This window comes from Rosa rugosa, chromosome 2 (assembly GCF_958449725.1).
Source record: "Rosa rugosa chromosome 2, drRosRugo1.1, whole genome shotgun sequence".
Lineage (NCBI taxonomy): Eukaryota > Viridiplantae > Streptophyta > Magnoliopsida > Rosales > Rosaceae > Rosa > Rosa rugosa.
The window spans coordinates 41,131,780-41,151,533 of record NC_084821.1 but is presented as its reverse complement, the minus strand read 5'-3'; the positions used below and the strand labels follow the sequence as shown (position 1 = coordinate 41,151,533).

General features: G+C 39.2%; 1 pseudogene; it reads left to right on the top strand.

The window, feature by feature from the left end:
* Positions 1 to 784: 784 nt before the first annotated feature.
* Positions 785 to 4,800, top strand: LOC133730756 (protein ALTERED XYLOGLUCAN 9-like; annotated as a pseudogene).
* Positions 4,801 to 19,754: the final 14,954 nt, after the last annotated feature.

The following is a 19,754-nucleotide window of genomic DNA, read 5'->3' as shown; positions in this document are numbered from 1 at the left end:
AAAATAAATTACATGGCATGCTCAAATTGCACAAATATACAACAAAATATATGCTACATATATCATGCGTAAAAATAAGATATAAACAATAGCATAATATAAAGACATGCTTATGAATAATTATATAAGCGTAAATAAAATAAAACATGCTCAAAATTTCATGATAAAAACATAAACAATAAAATATAACCCATGCTTAAAAATAGTAAACATAAATGAAAATCACATGCTTTAGATTCCACCAATATATATCACATATATAACAAGCAATGAAATAGCATGCTCATTAGTGAATATAGTATAACGAAGGTTTCTCTCTCACCTCGAGAAACCCTAAGGCCGCCTCGGTTGCAATTTCGTTCTCGTCCGGCGGCGCCCGGACGTCGGGGCTGGCCTCCGGCCTCATAGGGTTTGCTGCCGGACGGGAGACCTACTGTTCATGGGGTTGTCGAAGGTTTTTTGCTGGGGTTCTGTCGTCAGAGCGTTCGGCTGGGATGGTGGTGACCGGGGGATCATGCTTTACAGTCCGGTTTGTCGATCCCCGCTGCTAGGTTTTGTTGGATCGACGGTGCCATGGATTGATGGCGGCGGGCGGTTGCGACGCCTGGCTTAGGGATGGTTTTTCTGGCCGGGCTGATGCAGGTCGCGGCGGCGGCGTGGACTCGGGACGGCTTAGATAACTGGGATGGTCGTTCTATGATGATGCAGGTCGCGACGGTGGTGGGGCGGATCGGGACGACGCAGGTTGGGCGATGTGGGTTGGACGGAACGTGGCCGGACTGTGATGTACGACGGGGATGCGAAGGAAGGGGGACTGGACCGAACCAACATGATGGGCCTGGAGCGAATTCCCTTGGTGGACTACCCTATTGGACTGCAAACTGTTGGGCTGGGGTTCTACCCTGGTCCATTGCTATTTGGGCTAGGGTTTAGGCTCTTGGCCCAACCCTATGTTTTTAATTTATCTAAATTCAATAATGTTCTTGTATTAGGAACCTAGATCTCTAGCGCCTCCGGCGTAGTACCAAAGGAGGATCTCCGCTATCTCTACGATCTGAAATGTATAATGAGTGGGTCTATTTCTACGTACCACTGTGGGTACTACCACTACCTTCTTGTCTGTCTATGTCCTTAAATGACAGCGGCAGGGTATGTAACGGCCTATTCTGGCTTGTGATGAATATACTATTTCGCCTTGTGGGCTTGATTCAAAAAAAAAAATGAAATAGCATGCTCAAAAAAATTCTAATTATAAATAATTAAATATACCATAGTATGAAATTAAATAAATAAAAAATAACATACTTGGATTCGAGAAAATAAAACAATCCTAGCGCACGCGCGTGTTGATGCAGGCGTGCGTAGCGATGTTTTTGGGCTTGAGAAAAACTAAGCTGCTTCCTCTTGCAGGGGCCACAAAACCTTGTTTTTTTTTTTCTTTGCTTTTCTCTTTTTTTTTTCTCTCTCTCTGGGCCGCAGGCCTGCTTTTTTTTCTTTTGTTTCTGCTGGGCTGCGTCACCACTCAAGGCCCATTTGTTTTTTTTCTCTACTTTTTTTTTTTTAGTTGGGCGGGGATTCTTTTTTTTTCTGGGTCGGGTCACTTTTTTTTTTTTTCTTCGCGTCTTCTTTCCTCTCTCCTTCTTTCCCGCCTATTCTTCTTTCTTCTGGTTTCTCTCTTCTGTTTTTCTGGTCTACAGATGGTGGGCTGAGGCGGCTAGGCGAGGTGGGTAGGGGCCGTGTGAGGCTAGGAGGGAGGGAGCCGTGCGTGCAGGTGCAGCAGGGCCCGTTGCAGGTGAGGGGGCGGGGTGCTGCTGTGTGTGGGCACGGGGTACTGCTGTTGTTCGTTGGTGGTGCTGCTGCAAATCTGGGCTGAGGACGTGCGCAAATCTGGGCTGGGCGAGAGAGCAGCGCCGTTGCAGGTGGGTTGGGCAGCGACTGCAAACGCCGGACGTGCAAGGCGGAGGAGCTGCTGTGCTAGGGGGGAAGGCCGGGGTAAGGTCCGTGTGATGTGCAGGCAGAGGCGAAGGCGGGGTAAGGTTGAGGCAGGGACGGGAAAAGTTTTGTTTTTTTGTTGGAGGCAGAAAAGAAGAAAAAGTTTTTTTTTTCTTCTAGGGTTTTGATTTTTTTTTTTTCTCGACGGAAATAAACTAGAAAATTAGAGTTTTTTTTCTTGGCTATTGGCTCTGAGCGTGCTGATAACGTGTAAAAGTAAAATGAGAATTGGAATTGGTCTACTCATTTCATTTCATAGTCCCTTTATATAGGGAGAAAATTACAATGAAAATATCAATTACAATGATGACATTAAATGCTGATTGATGGTAATCGCTAATTCCTTGATTCTCTCTCCGTCAGTCACTTTGACGAAGGCACATAATGTGTTTTTCCTTTAACAGATTTACAATTATAAACATGAAGACTTCATGTTAGACATATTTGGTTTGTTTATTGATTTGATCTAATTCAATATCTTAACAGTCATCAATTTGGCTGAAAATTTGTAAAAGTGATCTATTAATGAAGTCCTAAGAATTGAACGGTCAAGATGTCGATATGTGATCGAAAAATGGGTCCCACAAAGGATTCGTTAAAATGGTCAAAAAAAGGGATCCGTTAGTGAAAGAGCCCTATTGTGTGCGTGTGTGTCTTTATATATATATATATATATATATATCTTATTCTGTGCAACAATGTGCCTAATTCTTCAAGACCAATTATCACAAATGGTACCTGAACTACAACTCTATCTTATCGATGGTACCTGAACTTCAATTTTGATCACAACCAGTACCCGAAATTTTCGATTTCATTTTAAATGGTACCTAGAGCCACCTCCGGTCACTATTCCGACTAAAAACGGCATGGGAGGCAATCATAGTGATGATTTTTGATGATTTCAAGGGTTGTAATCATATATAGTGATGATTTTTTGGTAATAGACTTGCCTTGAACTTGTATTTTTTTTTTTTTAGATTTGGTTTTTATGGCCGAAATAGTGACCGAAGGTGGCCTTAGGTACCATTTAAAATGAAATCGAAAAGTTCGGGTACTGGTTGTGATCAAAATTGAAGTTCAGGTACCATCGATAAAATAGAAGATAAGTTCAGGTACCATTTGTGATAATAACCCTAAAATAAAAGATCGAGGAGCTAAACGAAAGTAATAGGAGCATAGCTGAATGTAACTAATGTTTTATTAAAACTCAGTACAGCAGGCGTCTATATACAGCAAAAATCGATACAAAATCTCATAGAAAATGATATAAGATAAAAGAGATTATAATAGCTGAAGGATGATATACCAAAATGCCTCTCAATCTTAGCAACATGCGAAGTTGTTTGGTCATCTGACCCACCATGAGCTGATGATATATGGAGTTGTAGTTGTAATTTGATTCACAATCTTTAATATTCCCTCTCTTGCAGCCAGGTACAATGGAGACTCACCCTCATCATTTTAAATAGAAGCCAAGTTAGGATCGACTTTAATTAAGAACTCGACCACTTTATAGTGACTATTCCTTGAAGCTTCATGTAATACTGTGTTGTTCCCCGTATTTCTAATTGAGAAAAATGCACCAACAGTGCCTCAACTCTTGTGCATGGGCCAGTTTGATACCCACACTCTCAATGGTATTAATGTGATACCTGAACCCATATTTTAATATCGATGAGGTACTTCCGTCAGATTTCGCTGACGGCTCGGTCAGATGTCTGACGTGGCAAGCACGTGGGCCCAAAAAATGCCATGAAATGACTTAAATGACCCCATACTCTACCAGACCTTGATTTCCCTCCATTTTCCACAGGGAATGACCACCATTCCCTCCATATTTGTACTCTACCACACAAATTTCCATGAAAATGAAAATCTAATTTAACAGGGAGAATGGGTAAGCATTGAAAACACATATAAGAGACCACATGTAAGAGACCAATGTAATGAGCAGAAATCCAACCAACCTTCCCATGCCATTCAATTCCCTTCCATCAACGACTTCGTCACCACCGTCTCCTTTGTCGTCGTTTTCCAGAACCGCAGCGACTCCTGCCTCTCCCACCTCCACGATCTCGTTTGGGACGTCATTCCCTCCCCCAATTCCCTCCATTACCACAAGTCCTGGGCTCGGGATGCTTCTTCCTCCTCTGTCTCCCCCATGCCTTCAAGAAGCTCTGCCGATTCGATGTCGCCGATATGCTCAACGGATCTTGGGTCGTCATCGCCAGCGACTCTTAAGCCAGGTTGGTGGCGGTCTTGCTTCTCACTCTGGTTCTCGATTCGAAGCGGATGGACAAGGTTCGGGGTGACCTGTTCAAAAGGCACAATGATTACCAGATTGTGGTTGATGAGATTAGGATGAGGTTAGACTTCTTCTAAGCGCCTTATGCTCTCATTTGACCACTCTGGTTGTGGGTTTCAACCGAAATCGAAACTACCCAGATTTCTTGGTCATGGGTTCTGGTATGTGGCACATGCTTCATTTAACTAATGCAGCCGATTATGGTACTTCATTGCAATTCACTAAGGACTCATGCTGCTTCTTTGGTCTCATCTGAGCAGCATGAAGAAGCAATAATTACAGGCTCCGTGCTGGTCAGACCTTCGTCGCATCTCTTCTGGATTGGGATACCCACTTTGATCAACTCAATGTTGAATACGGATGAGAAGAGGGAGAAGATGACTGATATCTTGAGAGCTGCCTATGATGAGCAGCTTTGAAACAATAATCTCGTGCGCAAGTCCAATGGTCCCTTTTTGCAATATTCTCAGATTTTCGAATCTTTTGAAGATAAAAGGTGAAATTTTTTAGGGATAAGAGTTTGGATTTGACTTTGACAAGCCTTTTCGAAGAGGACTATGAGAGAATGGAGGGAAACTCGAGCTTTTGATCGATTAGGGTTGTAATTTGGGTAAAAAGACATGTATACCCTTTTTTTTTTTGCCCACGTGCTTGCCAAGTCAGACATCTGACGGAGCTGTCAGCAAAATCTGACGGAAGTACCTCGTCAATAGCAAAATATGGGTTCAGGTATCACATTGATACCATTGAGAGTGTGGGTATCAAACTGGTCGGTGTACAAGAGTTGAGGCACTGTTGGTGCATTTTTCTCTTTCTAATTCTCAGAGTCTCAAGCCCCAGGTCTACCTCTGTCACCGATGAAATTATATCTCTAACCAGATAGTTGAGAATAGAGAAGTGACCAAACCTTGCAGCCACATGTAAAGGTGTATCTCCATATAAGTTTTGCTGTTTGAGAACTGATCCGAATCTGCATTAATAAATCTCAGCCACGACATTTTTGTGTCCTCCTGTAGGACGAGAATGGACCCAATTTAGTCGGAAAACCATAAAATCAAAGAAGCAGCGTAATCAAAGAAGCAGCGTAGAATCAAGAAGAGTGATTGGAAAATAGGTAACTCACGCGTATTGAGGCTACTAACCGCTGGAATATTGAAAAAGATTTGGTTTTGGACTTTTCGGGTTCTCGTGCGAAAAGTCAGGTTCTAGATTGTGAATCAGATTGGAGTAAATTTTGGTCAGAATATCCGTTTGAGACGCATGATATCTTTCCAGAATGGGAACGACGAGATCTTCAAGACTCACTTTAGTGAGCTCTAACAGATTTAAGCCAAAGTATGTCGTCTTAATTATCCGATTCGGGATTTAATATTTTTAGGCTAGTCTTACATTGTTTTAGGATTCTTTTTATTTTAGGTCTTTAATTTCCTTTTTAATTTGGATTCTTTAAGATTTATTGTTCGATTATGATTATGATTAGATTATGACTTTGATGCCTATATAAGCACCATCATGCTATGTATTAATATCAGTTTATGATATCAAATTTAATAAAATGAGACTTTTTTCTCTTCTCAATTTCTCTGGTGGACTCCAGATTTATCTTTTTAGGGTTTATTGCTTGTAAACCCAGGTTACTTCCGACTGCGTCATGTCCGAATTGCACAGCTATATGGAGGGGTGTGTTTTCTCAAGGTGTACGTTTATATAGAAGGCTAGAATTATCACTAAGAAGTTTTCTGAAGAAGCAAACATCCTCTGATTTTGCAGATTTGTAGTGCCTTGGATCCATGGTATTTTTGTTCTAGGCACCTATAGTAGTACATAAATAATGTCGGTGGTCTATATAATTGTAGGAAGAAGACTTGAAAGACTTGTCAAGCATTTCAAGTCTTGTTGTTGACAATTCAATATTATGATAAATCGCCATCAAATACTCGTTCGTTCGAATTGGCATTGCATCATTCAAACCATGACTTAAAATGGAAAGCTAAAGAAACATTGCCATGGTATGAATTGTTGTAAACATGCAGAAGAAGGTATGTGAACTTACACCATATAAGGAAATAGCTTCCTCATTGAGTACATTATAACCAAACTTCTTAGCCGAGTCACTGATGCATCTTTGAGTATCTTCCATATAGGGACAAAGTGTAACATGTTCTGTTTTTGGTCTACAACTACTGAATCCTTAGATATGCTTTTGATCTGAAAGATCAACAAAATAATGAAACTTGAATCAGAGTGTGAAGTCTCAAGGACAATTAACTTTGGAAACTCAAACTTTCTCCAACTAACTTCTAAACTTTTGCAGCACAAACCAACCAAAAATGAGCCTCGGATTAAAGAACAATTTAATTAGCAACTAACCATCAACCACATAAGAATTATCACAAAAGGGTGGAAATGAACTGCTAAAAACATAGTCATCAATCATCATACGAAAAGGAAGATATTACAAAATATCAATCACTCTCTGTTTTCTTCTTCTATATATTTTGGTAAGATAAACTGAAATTGAAGCACAAAAAACGACAGGAACTGTCCCACACAAGAGTAAGAACCTCAAAAAAGAGGAACGTCTAATGATCACCATCCACCTACACAGAGTTTAATAAATAAACACACATCTTTGGTAAAAGTTCACCTTCCAAATTTACAATCAATCACAGCAAACCAATTAGTCGCAGTTTACTAAAAAGGGTTGGTGTTTAACAGTTTAACGTGTGAAAACAATTTCGGTGACCCAAAATGAACTGAAAAGCCAGCACAGCATAATAAAGAGAACAATATTGATTAATCTAGCTGAAACCTAGTGAAGATAAAGTTGCCGAATTATACTTTATCTTCACTAGGTTTCATTGTGATTTGGGTACCAACCCCTCCAAATTCTGTGTCGCCTGAAGGGTACATGGCCATATTCCCTACTAAGCAACTTTATATACCAACTTTATTTGTCCCTACTAAGGTTCTGTGATATCGGTGGTAATGGTGGAGGAGATGATGAGGTGTTGCATATTGGGTGTCCATAGCAATAACATACAAGTTGTTTTTTAATTTTTATTTTTTTTCATCAACCCTTGATAGATGAGTTTGCCTTTGCAGATTTGACAGAAACTACAAACTAACGGAGCATGTATCTTCTCAAAAAAAAAAAAAAAAAAAAAAAGTAGCATGTACCAAATTTAGGTTGGATTTTGAAAGCCATGTATCGTTTTAATACTTTGAAAAGTAAATTAACCTAAATTTAGAGTGACCCATACGTCATGCATTGTTTTTAAAAATTTTCCTTTCAATTTTTGAGAGACAAATCATTTTTTTTTTTGACAGCCGGTCAGCCGGGATCGAAAAAATCATTTTGTTGAAACGAGTTTTTTTTTTTTTATATAAAAAAAAGTTTTACCTGAAAAAAAAAAAAAAACAAATGCGGGCCTATTAACCCCATGTCCCCAACCTATAAATACCTCTGTATCAAAAAAGAACACCTACAAATCCTCCCACCCAGTTTTTCAGAAAAGTTGGTTTTCTCTCTCATCGGGAATTTAGAATTTAAGTTTATCAAGCCAGGGATGATGAATGCCCAGCAAGGCGATGGCGAAGGACGCCGCTACTGCTCATCAAATAATGCGGATGGTATGGGTAAACTACGCCGTCGGCAAATCAAGATTCACCACGATCACATGCTTCTTAGCCCAGCCAAAGCCTCGCCAGCGAGAGTGTATTTAGATAACTCAAGCCTGCAAACTGGCAACCCTCTTAGAGCCCGAATGGCCCAATCATATTCTGACAATGGAAGACTGGAGAACGATTACCAGCGTGAAAAAGCAAGCGAAACAACCAAGATCATCGAGTAAGAACTCAATGACGAACGACTGGAGAGCGATGCCCACCGCGAAAAAGCAAGCGAAACAACCAAGATCATCAAGCAAGAACTCAACGATGGACGACTGGAGAGCGATCCCCACCCAAAAAAAGCAAGCAAAACAACCAAGATCATCGCTCAATACGGCGGATGAAGTGTTTGCATTTCCCCTGGTAAAAAAAGAAGAGACGGTGCCACCTTATATTGCAATCGATATAAACGAGTCTCCGCCGAGAGTGCCGGTGACGATGCCTGTGCAGGTTAGCTAGCTGCGTTCTATTTTCAATGAATTCCTACGCCCAGACACGGTCACCGTGAACTTCACTGAAGCCTTATTGCTTCATCTCGAGCTTGCTTGGAATAAAGAGCTTCTTTCATTACCCCTAGTTGGTTCAGTTGTTGTTGCCGTTTCTTAGGCCGATGGTTTTGCCACCCAGTACCTCCGTTCCGGCCACCATGGTATCACTACGAATGGATGGGTTGAAATCGGAGCCGCATCGCTTAATGTGTTGTGGGGCCATTTGGTAGTGGCATTCCTATACTGGCAAGCTCCAAGTTACTGTTGAAGATTCTAGGTTCTGGGTTGTGTTTTGGTTTTGATTTTGGTCCTTCAAATTTAAGGAAATTTCTTAGAAAGTTTCGATTTCGGTGGAAATTTCGGTTAAAAATAAAGAAATCACATTAATTGCATTTATAAAATGAAATTTTTGAATGAGCCTTTTACATAGATTAAACTAACCTATAATAAACCTATTTACAATGTAACCTCTCTAAAATTGTACATTTATAATAGAATTGTGATGTGTTGAGCTAAGACTTGAAGAACAAAAGAACAGATTCGAAGAGCAGAGAACATTTAAAAAGAACATTTTGTTAATGTGACCTATAATAAACCTATTTACAATGTAACCTATAATAAACCTATTAGAGATTACATTAATATATAACAAAGAACATATCGCAAAGAACAAAGGTTAACTATATTATAGGAACTCAATGTAAGCTCGTCTTTTTGGCTATTAACAAAGAACGGATTTAGGCAATTAACAAAAAAAAAAAAAAAAAAAAAAAACGTCCATTCTATACAATGTAACTCAAACAAGTCACTATATTGAGTTCCTATGTCTATTGAGCCAAGATTCGAATAAAGTGATCAAACTCATTTAGAGACAAATGATTATCGCGTCTTCCTTGTGTATCCCCCGTACTTGATTGCAATTAAAATAAAATTTTCTCTTTGAAAGCATGAATGAAAAACTCATTGTCGGTGACATAAAAAATTTGGTGTGAATTTTTTGTGTGTAGATATTTTTGAAATTAAGAATTTTGAGGAAATGAACGGAAAATTTTGGAAAACTCCATACAGAAATGATATAGCACATGAATTTCGTTTCGATACTTCAAAATTATGAAAATTTTGGCAATTTCGGAGAAATTTCAATCCTTGCCAAGAATGGATGCTGCGTGTATGGGACCAGAAAACAATAAAGCCCCTAAATTAAAACTACTGATCATTTTTGTTGGTTGCCTTTTCTGATTTTCCTTTTCAGAAAGTTTTGTCTCTAATGTAAGTCAAAAGCTAAGAGAGATTGATTGCATTTTCCTTTTTACAAACAGTTTGTAATATCCCAGTGAAAAGTTGAATAAGAGGTTTAATTTTTAGTTTTGCAACATCCAGCTTGCTTGCATTTTATACTCCTAATATGTTACCCCGCGCTATCATATCATAGCTCAGTGTGTACAGTTCAATTCTCCATCCTCTTGTTTTTTGCTTTGCCTTAGGTATAATGGCCACTGGAGCAAGGATTGGAGTAGAAGCTAAATGCTTGACCTCTTTATGATATACTTACAGTAGTCTTTAGAAACAAAATTTCAGCTACAGAAATCACATTTTCCAAAAGTCTAATAATACTAAAGCAAACAGCATTTTTACATGCATGAAAAAATCAATACTTTCAAATAGTATCTTCCAAGTTCTTCACAGTTGTGTATACTTGCTCAATTCCACATGTAATGTGAAATCTGTCACCAATTTCAGCAGGTACAACATCCCAGACGTTTTTTATCTATGAAAAAGAACGGAAACATGTCTCAAAATAGAATTAATGATTATGGAGTAAAGCAAGTATTAGCATGAGTTATAACAAATGAAAATGGGGTCAAAATGCAAAGCGAGGAAGAACAGGGAACAAAAGGGGGGAAATCAGGTGATCAAATTGCACCCACAGACGATCATTTTCATATGAAATACAACTTACCAACTAGAAAAGGAAACACAAATGTTGGTTGACATTTCACAGATCACTAATCCCAAACAAATATTGTATCGACGGAAGACAAATTTCCGTAGCAAACTAACATCAAAGAGCAACATATATAAAATGAAAATATAAAATTTTATATGACAATATACAACACATATATACTGCAGTTGTCACAATGGAATATGTTCAAGTTAAACTTGAACAAAATGAGATGATTAGGATATTCACGGAAATAGAATCTAACTAATACTTGCACTTGAACAATATGTATCACATAATGATAGCACCAAAAGGTGATGTATGATACACAACAAAAGCAATATTTTTGTTTCGACACTTCTAATGATGTAACATATCCAGTATGAATCCAAAACTATATCCCAGTTTTCACCCTAGATAAATATCCCTCATGCTAACTAAGTTGCATGTTCTGGAAAAGTGACACTTTAGATTTTGGATTAAATTCAGTTTAGTCCCTCAAACTTTAGGCCAAACATCAGTTTGGTCCCTCATCTTTTTTTTTAATCAAACTCATCCCTGATCTCTCAAATTGCATCAATCTCGTCCAAAATTTGAATTTGGCTCGAAAGATGACGTCATGTGCTGAGTTGGAGCCGACACTGGGACCCACTTTTCAGATTTTAGAAGGGCAAAATGGACATTTCATATTTAATCTAATTTCTAATTTTTTTCTCTAATTTTCTCTATTTTCTTCTCTTTCTCTCTCTCTCTCTCTCTCTCTCTCGATCTGTCTCTTCTTCCTCTCTAGATTGATGACCACAAAACCCCTTCTACCACCTCCACCTCCACCTCCACCTCCACCTCCCTTCGATCTGAAGCTCCACACCACGCTGTCTCGCTCCTCGTCCTCCTCCTCGATCGGAATTGGTGGCGTAGGCACAACCTTCTCTCTATCTCCCCAAACCCGATTAAAGCCCTAATTTCTCACATTCACCCAATTCCATCAAATATCACCCCCGGTTGGTTTCTCCATGACCTTCGAGTCGAGCTCCAGCAACGAAAACTTCGACCCGAAGCCCAACCAGATTGCAAAGTGAAGGAATCGATCGAGGGTTTGGGGTGTGATGGAGGTGGTGGTATTCTGTGGGCGAGGACCGAATCAGAGCTGGGGGTCGACGGGCCAGCGAGCCCTAGCAGCAGCGGTTATGCCTGCAGGTGGGGTACCCCTGACCTCCGATCGCTTCCCTTTCGATCGCCGCCGTAGATCTGTGGTCCATCCTCAGGTAAACAATCACAGAGACGTTCTCTGTTGGTTTTGTTTATCTGTTGGGAATTGTTTTGGGAGGCCTGTGATTTGGATGTGCCCAGAAAGAAGAGTTTTTGGGTGTAGAGAGAAGATTTGGGGGCCGGCCATTTCGGTTTGGGAGTGCTGCTGGTGAAGCTCCAGTCGAGATGTTCGATGGAGAGAGAAAGAGAGAGAGATAGAGAGCCCAGAAAGAAGAGTTTTTGGGTGTAGAGAGAAGATTTGGGGGCCGGCCATTTCAGTTTGGGAGTGTTGCTGGTGAAGCTCCAGTCGAGATGTTCGATGGAGAGAGAGAGAGAGAGAGAATTAGAATTAGAAATTAGATTAAATATGAAATGTCCATTTTGCCCTTCTAAAATCTGAAAAGTGGGTCCCAGTGTCGGCTCCAACTCAGCACATGACGTCATCTTTCGAGCCAAATTCAAATTTTGGACGAGATTGATGCAATTTGAGAGATCAGGGATGAGTTTGATTAAAAAAAAAAGATGAGGGACCAAACTGATGTTTGGCCTAAAGTTTGAGGGACTAAACTGAATTTAATCCTTAGATTTTCATAGGCATATACTGAACACAGTAAATAGTTTGCTACTGATTATGCAGATTGCTTGCACACAACACAACTATAGACAAAAACTACTCCCAACCTCGACATAGAATTTGTCCATATATTCGTTAGGCTACAGAAATCACATTTCTCAAAAGTTTTACTCTTTGTAGGTTTTGAAAATGAATCTGTGCAACCTTTATTTCCTTTGAGTTGCAGGCTTATTTTGAACTTCTTTTTCTACCTTTCTTATCTAATATGAGAGGCATACCATTAGCTCAACTTCCTACATATCTAAGAGATGGTATTGGTTGCTTTCTTACACAATTCACCAGTAATAATAAAAACATACATATGTGTGAAATACTAGAAAAGCAAAAAATTCCATTATTAGTACTATCTTTGCTTAGAGCTAGCACCAACTTCTGTAACAATGTAATAAGGTGAAATTAGAGAAACCTAATAGCAATCTTGTAAGATTTTGTGGACTTATCAATCTTGATTAGGAATGCAATAATTTGCTACTCTACTTGCAGAAAAAGTAATCGGACAGAGTGCGCTATTCTAGTTTAATTCCTCCTGCATTGAGGATACAAATTTACGTAATGGTCATGCTTTGTATCATTAGTAAACTCTTTTGTATGTGAATCAGGATTGATATCCCTACTGCTATTAGGACTAGTAAACCTTTATGGGAAGGTGGCTAGTTTTTTTGCCTACTTAAGTACTTGGTCCCTGCTCTAGCTATTATCAGGCATACATTGTTCTCTGCCCATTAGAGACAGCTTAGGGGATAGCTCAGAGGAGAACAAAACAAGTACACCAGCTCACAAGTTCAAACTGTTGTCTTCAACAATGGCTGCAATTCCAGGTAAATTTGTGTATTCTTATATTGAGTACAATGATCATATGCACACATTCAGTTTTTCAACTTATAAATCTTTCCTTGCTCAGATGTCAGAAACCAATGTAGCCAACTGGTTGAAAATATTACTCAGCTCATGAATGGTGGACCCAACATTTTGCAAAGCTTCAGCTCTACTCTACATTTTACTGCTGTTGTTGGAGCAATGGTTGACTCTCAGCTCCCCATCTATCTCCTTCCTGCAAATTTGAAATAATTTTTTTTAAAAGGATGATAGCCTTAAAATTTGTTATCTACATCAAACTAATCCCAAAGGATACCAAACAAAGATAATAACCAAAATTTAAAAAATTAATTCCAAACAAAGAAGCGTCAGACTGTATCTCGAAGTTTTATAATTAAACATCAAAGTATATATAAGTTCAGATTTGAATTGTCTGCATAATAACACTGTTAGTCCAAATTCTAAAATGTTTAAACATCAAAATCTGACAATTGGTAATTTACTGAAAAATGAAACATCGTCATTGTCTTTATGCTGACTGTTCTGCATAAGGAAACTGACAACCCAGAATAAAGAAGAAACAAAGAGATAGTGTTGGTACTTTTCAGGATCCTCAAGAGGAACAAATGGCGCAAGCAGTAGCAACAGTTATTCAACAGTTCACATATAGATAAATCGGGATTTTAAATAACCCAGCACACAGAAACTAAGGTGATTTGGTATATCTAGAACCTTTGTTCCCGACCACATCCTCTTTTTATGACAGTTCATGATTGAAATATCTTCCAAGTAGATAAAGATACTAAACCTTCATCAAGTATAGGGAAAAAATGCCTTTATTTGAGTTACTTCCAAACAACAGCTCTGGTTCCTTCTTAAAAAATTATTTACAAAAGAAAGTAAATATGGGGTCCAACCGATAAGCAAAAGCGAGAGAGGGATGATGAAAAAAATAAAATAAAATAAAAGAGAATATAAAACTATTAACTCGAACTAAAAATTATAAAAAACTAGAAAGTTCCTCAGCCCTCAGGTATTTAATTTTTAGTTCAAACTTACCTGATAAATTCCACTCACAAACTCCAAAAGAGAGACCAATGGTAGAGGACCACTTTCGGAGGCTTGTGAAGTTTGGTTACTATCATGCGAAAAATCATGTGATACCAGTCCTAAGCATGCTCATAGCCCTCTCCTTTGATTCTGTGACATGTATGGAGTTGAACAGAAAACTGAATATTGGAAATGAAGGGGTGGAACAAAATAATACAAATACATAGGCAGAACAAATTAATACAAAAAGTCAGAACTACATGTGGTTTCATTCTGCAAAGGGTATGTAGGTAATCTAGAACCAAATTCATCTAGATGCAACCGCGTTCTAAACTCTAAATCGAATCCCTGGTTCACCTCAACCAAATTTACCCTAAACACTACTCTCATTCTAAAATCAAAGCCCTCCAATGAGTCATTCACACATTAGAACTCTTGAACTACGAGTAGTTTGATCCCTCTCCAAGGGTACATAAGCAACCCATTCAGATATCCGGGTGCAGCCGCAAAAACAAACAAACACATCTCCCATCATTTGGTTTCTTCAATCAAACGATGTTTTCCTATAACAAGGGATTGTAACTAAGAGACACATTCTGTCTTGAATGAGTCGAACCCAAAATAATTAAAACTTTATTCACTAACTGGATACGAGTGAAATTATGTTGGGTGACATTTACGCTCACTGTATGCAAATTTTTACTCAACACTATGATTGCAGCAGTAAGGCACAACACCGACCCGATATGCGAGTTGAAGTGGAGTCGTGAGTGAGGTCTTCGGCTATGAACTCGACCTTGTCGGTGGTCTTGGACAGAGTGGTGCGGTCGAAGAGCTTGTTTTCTCCTCTTTCTTCTCAGTACTACTCCATCCCTTGTAAATTTAACTCAAGCCTTCACCATTTTAAATTAGGTTGTTTCTCTTTTTGAACCTTTTGTTTTTATAATCGAAGATGAAGAATGGAGAGACGGAGAAACAGAGAAAGGGAGAATGAGAGACGACTGATTTGAAGAAAAGAAGATGATCGCGTGAAGTTGAGTACACCACAAAAATTTTGAACTTGATTTTACGACAAATGATATGAGGACAGCTGTTCTATATTCAGATATTGATCCCACAATGGGTTTCTTTTTTTTCCTTTTTTTGGTTTCTTAGTCAAGCCACATTTGACTGCAATCTTTTAATTGATCAATATACTTCATTTGCCGTACAAAAACGAAGGAAAAGAAATAAAGGAAAGAACCAAAAAACTGCTGCTGTGTTGCTCATATATTTCCCCGAAAGCCGACAGGGTCACAGTTGACTGGGTTGGTCTAATGGTCATTCTCGACGTTACGGGTTCAATTTTTTTGGGCTCATTTTCGCAGAACTGTATGCAGTAAGCTACATATACGCGTCGATTCCTTGTGCATCCATCTCTCTAACTCTGGTTTGTTTGGTCGTTGTTCTGCGCAGGCCGGCATGCCATGTCCGACTGTTTCTCGGAAGATTATAAGAAAGTGCCTGCATGGTCGAGGTGCGAGACAAGATTAGACGACCAGAATTTGTTGCTGATCCGTTGAATTTGATTATTTCTTCTGTAATTTGATAATATATATCTTCTGATCCACATGCCTATCCCTAATTTATGTTCATCGTCTTCGATGGTTTTCAAAGTCAATGACATTCAATTACGTGCAGAAGCCATTTCAGATCAAAGATCAAACTCCTAATATGAAAACATATAAGAAAGAAACCTCCGTGAAGTTAGACTAAAATCAGCCAAAAGTTTCTTTTCCCTTTCCAGGAATGTGTGATTTAGGAGGAGCAATCCTAGAAGCAATCACGTACCATTCAAACTCACTTCTCTGAAAACCAAACCACAGAACTCGTTGGTATGAAAGGTTGGTTCAATTCCATAATAAACTCTTCATAGAAAATGAAATTAATTGGAAATAGTGTTGCTCTGACGTTAGGGTTACTTGTTTCCATACCCAAATTCTCAGCATCAAGTTCTTGTAAACTACACAAGATGAAGTTGATGTTTACGTTCGAGTTCTTTTCTTCTTGCTGACCGAGGATTACAGAAATTTACTTGGTGAAATTTCTGTTTTTTGTTTTGAATGTTTACTTATCAAGTTTGATCCATCCATGGTAAGGTTCTCCCTATTCCCAACACAACATCCCTTTAATTTCCTCATGGGGTAGTTTATGCCAGTCGTGCTTGCGTGAACAGCACCAAATCACTGTCTGAAAAAATTGGTGCAGAATGTCTTCAAATATTTCCCCGAAACAGCTTTAACAGAAGACTATCAAACCAATACCCATAGATATCTGCAAGGAAACATTGCAGGAGTTCGATCTTGGACTCTAGAGTTGTCCGAGTTAAGTGAAATAAATAAGGAAACAATGAAGTGGGACACGAAATCTGCAGGCCAAAGATATAATACCCAGCAAGCTACATGCACTAGTAGGTGGCAATGAAAAATGAGATTCAGACCCGTCAAACCTTGCGGTTCAAACGCGGTTTAGAATTTATCTGAGTGAACTTATGCAAGTTCCCCAGAACCGCATAGCAATTCCTGTAAGAGCTACAATAGATTTTCCCGAGTCTTTTGTGAATTTGTTTCTGGGTCTGTAAATGGACAAGAAGATAGAGCTTGCTACGCTCTGTTTGGTCATTCGCTCTTCACGATTTCCTTCTGTAATATGAGATCTCATTAGCTTACTCTGTCCAACAATTTCCTAGCTTGTACGTATAGATTTGAATCATTTGATCAACGACGTAATTTGCACGCAGGTGTGGGTATATCCCTAATTTCTAGTCATGTTCTTCCACCGATTGGTTTCAGTCAATATTAACAAAAGGATATTCATATACCCAATCTGATCAAGGAAATTAACGAGAAACAAAAAAGAAAGCACTACGTAGAACAGGAAGCAAGCTCTCCATGGCCCGGAAGAAATCATGTACTCATGTATTACTATCCAACAGCCAGCATTGGATAGTTTGCATTACACTGTTGAAAACCAAACTAGCTATCCCTAACTCATGAAAACTGGCCGGTTGTTAGGACGATTTGGTTTTCATTTAATCAAACGTGATATATGGTAAAAGAGTTTGAACTTTCTGTGGTACTTGCACATTGGGGCTACGTAACTAATTAAAGTTTCCCCTCACTTTCCTGATCGAAATAACCCTCCGGCAGGACAGCAGCAACCCTCGACAAGTATAAATAAGGCCTTTGGAAAGCAAAGTGATTTATGTCCATAACCATCATCGTTAAGAGTTAAGTCACAAGATAAGCAGTTGCAATTGATCATGTATTCCCCTCAGGACACGTTGGCAAAGGGGAGCTCAAAGGGTCCCCAAGATGTACGCGCCCCAACACCAAGTCCCCAAGATGTACGCGCCCCAACACCAAGTCCCCAAGATGTACGCGCTCCACCGAAACCGAAACCGAAAACAAGGCATGCCAATTAAGCCATGCTTTGTGCAGAATGGTGTCCTATAGATGTTTTCTCTGCAGCTAGTTCTTGTTATTATTTTTGTCATATATCAGGTAGGTTGTTCAAACATGCATTAATTCATGGTAACCAAAACTAGATGAATAAATTGTTACCAAATATGTATAAACAGATTACATTTGCATTCATAAATCTTTATTCTTTGTACAAATTTCAAGTGAAAATCAAAGGTACGGTGTAAACATTTTGTTTCGGTTGTTATAGATTATTGTAGTTGATATTCCATCCCTCTGTGTAATAGATAGAAGAAATGCAATATTATTATTATTATTTCAGTTTGTTTACATAAAGTATAAATGTGAGTCGATGCCTTCTTTAATTGGATTTGAAACATGTTGTGCATTCATCTCACTAAACTTCGCCAATATTTTTTTTTTTATCCCCACCCCATTCATATTGATTCCAGTGAGATTTGAAACATAACCTTTACGATGTTAGTTAGATCAGATAATCAATTCGCATGTTCGTCAATATATCTCTCTAGTCATCTTATACGGTTTTCAATTTCAAATTCAATGTTAGTTACAGAAGCAAGTTAAATAAAGGGGTTAATCACATAAAAGAAATGGGAATATATATCCCCATACCATAGGGTGCGCGGGTAGGGATATAAAATGAAAATCCATAATTAGCTTGAAGTAAATACAGAAGTGTCAAGCGATATTGGAGCAGAATATGACATTTAGAGAGAGAGAGAGAGAGAGAAAGAATTTAGGCTGGGTTTTGAAAGGTGTGTTTAACTAGGTGTGATGACCTGGATTTCTGTTATTTAATTTTAGTAATTAATAATGGACCAGTTGTACGAATAATTGTTATTGTGCTTTATTCGTAGATTGTATGTGAAGTGGAATGGTTTTCGTCCGTATAATTATTTGAATTTCACAGTTTAGGGGGTCGTGTGAAGTTTGACTTTTTGTACGTTGGGATTCTCGGGAAACTTTCTTCATGAAAGTTGTAGAGCGCGTCGATACGAGTTCGTGGACATGCGGAACGCGGGAATCGGAGTTCGTATGAGAAAGTTATGGCTATCGGAAGAAGTTTCCGTTTTAGTATAAATAGAGAAAATCAGAAATTATTTTCATAATTTCAGTTTCCATTTCCGGAAACCTTTTTTTCTCTCTCGGTCGATACCTTCACTATCTGAGTTTTCCGTCTGACCCGACCCGAACCCGGAGGATCCGACCCGACTTTTCCGGCGAACTGCGGCGGTCTCTGGCGATGAAAACTCTCCAGATCAGTTCGCCTCCTCCGTCTGGTCGTCCCTCTGGTGTCCTCTAGCTCCGATTCTCCTCCACGGCGGCGCTGCAAGGCGGTGCAGTTGGGTGTTCTTGGACCCGATTGGTTTTCCGGCTTCCAACGTCGGCGGCGTTTCAACCTTGGCCTGGGGAGTTCGCAGCAGCCTCCTTGTGCGATCTGTGGTGGTTGTTTGGAAGGATACATGTGAAAACTCGATCAACTCAGTTTGGATTACTGTTCACGGCTTGTGAGGTAGTTTTCGATCCCTTATGGTTGTTTTCTGACTTCGAGTTAGTTATGAGATTTCACAAGCATGCTTAGATGAAGCTTTTTGATGTTGGGAGTTTTGTGAAATATTGAGTTTTGGCCGGCGGCGGTGCGCCACCGCCTGTGGCGGCGTTCCGGCCATGTATGGGACTGTTTCTGGTATTATAGGTCTTCTACTCGTTGATATGAGCGTTTCGATATATAATATGCAAGTTTTGGAGTTCGAATGAATTTGTTATGATTTTTACCATTTCATATCGGTGAATTTATTCGATCCGTGAGGATTCGAGCGTCCGATCAACTTGTGTTTGGGTCATATCGATCGTGGGCGTATTCCGGAGACTTTGGGAGGTCTCGGATGTGGTTTTGCCTCGATTGGCGCCACTTTGGGGATTTTAGTTCAAAACAGGGGTTTCGGACTTAAATCAAATGTGAATCGTTACTAAGTGGAAACCGTTTGTGATTAGGTACTTGACGAAGTATTTGGACGGTTAATTGGCGGATTGGCCGCTTTGTTCTTGGTTGAAGACGCAGCGGGAATTCGAGGTGAGTAAATCTTACAAGGATCTTTACGAACAGAAGTACCATTAT